The 1,218-nt window shown below is 36.2% G+C and overlaps 1 pseudogene; it reads left to right on the forward strand.

The window, feature by feature from the left end:
- Positions 1 to 667, forward strand: part of LOC101561136 — a 12,918-nt pseudogene extending 12,251 nt beyond the window's left edge.
- The last annotated feature ends 551 nt before the right edge of the window (positions 668 to 1,218 follow it).

Raw genomic sequence — 1,218 nt, forward strand, 5'->3', positions numbered from 1 at the left:
GGTCATTAAAGACATAAGGTTTTACTGAGTTTACACACCCACAATATTCAAATAATGGAACTTAACAAAAAAAAGGGGGATACAGATGAATGTCCATTTTGTATATGTGTATTCAAAGTGGTTAGGATAGATATATAGTTACATTCTCTTAATGAATAGAGGGATTTGTTCTAATAGTGTTTGTAAATAGTATATCATATCTGCATCTTGTACAGCAATTAACCACTAGGAAGAGTGTATGCAATGTGTTAATTATTGAAACTGTCTTACCAATTTGGTTTGAAACTGTATCATTGCTATTTGTTTCTCAATAAAATTATGGAAAAAATCTGGAAACCATTTCTGTTTGTTCCATCACTTATCATGTAGAAGAATCCAGAAACTTTATACTTCAAGATGACAATCTCATCAATTTCTCCCTGTAGATAAACTTGCCATTACTGCCATAATGATGTATGTAATCACTACCCTGGCACATAAATCCTGGAGTAATTCCATGAAGGCAGAAATCCTTAAAGACAAATTCTTTGTCTCAAGTTCTTAAAGTAAAAAAGGTTCCTGATGTCTTTGAAATTTTGTAGGAAAACAGTTCAAAGAAGTTATGGCCCAGAGATTCATCATCAATGGTGATGTTAAAGAATGTGGCATTGACCATGACCGGCAATAGGCTGCTACAAGTGACAACAGCATCTGCAAAGCACAAGGTTCTGGGATTTGATAGGCCCACCAATGGAATCTGTACTTTTAACACTGTATCATGTCACCTCTCAAGGCTATGATTAGTACAATATAAAAGGCACAGGAAAAAGAGCAAACAAGTACCTACCAAGCTAGCAAAATAACTTGGAACAGATCTCTCATTTTCATAATTAGACCTCTCATTCAGAAGTGTAATGGAAACCAGTTTTAGTCAGGTATGCTTGCTTGTAACCATAGCTACATGGGAGGATGAGATAAGAGTAAAAGTTGAGTCCAGACTATGCAAAATAGTAAGACTCAGTCTAGTCATTTAATGAGATCCTGTCTCAAAAATAAAAATGGACTGAAGATGTAGTTCAGAGCAGAGAACCAGGGTTCAATCCTCAATATCACAAAAAAGAAAGAGATGGTGAGGAGAGAGACAAGACAATGGAAGGGAAGGGAGAAGGAAAAAGGGGAGGAAGGGAAGAAGGAGGGAACAAAGGATAGAGGATTGAAAGAAGGGAAGGAAGAGGAAAG

This window comes from Octodon degus, unplaced genomic scaffold (assembly GCF_000260255.1).
Source record: "Octodon degus isolate 3935 unplaced genomic scaffold, OctDeg1.0 scaffold00470, whole genome shotgun sequence".
NCBI lineage: Eukaryota > Metazoa > Chordata > Mammalia > Rodentia > Octodontidae > Octodon > Octodon degus.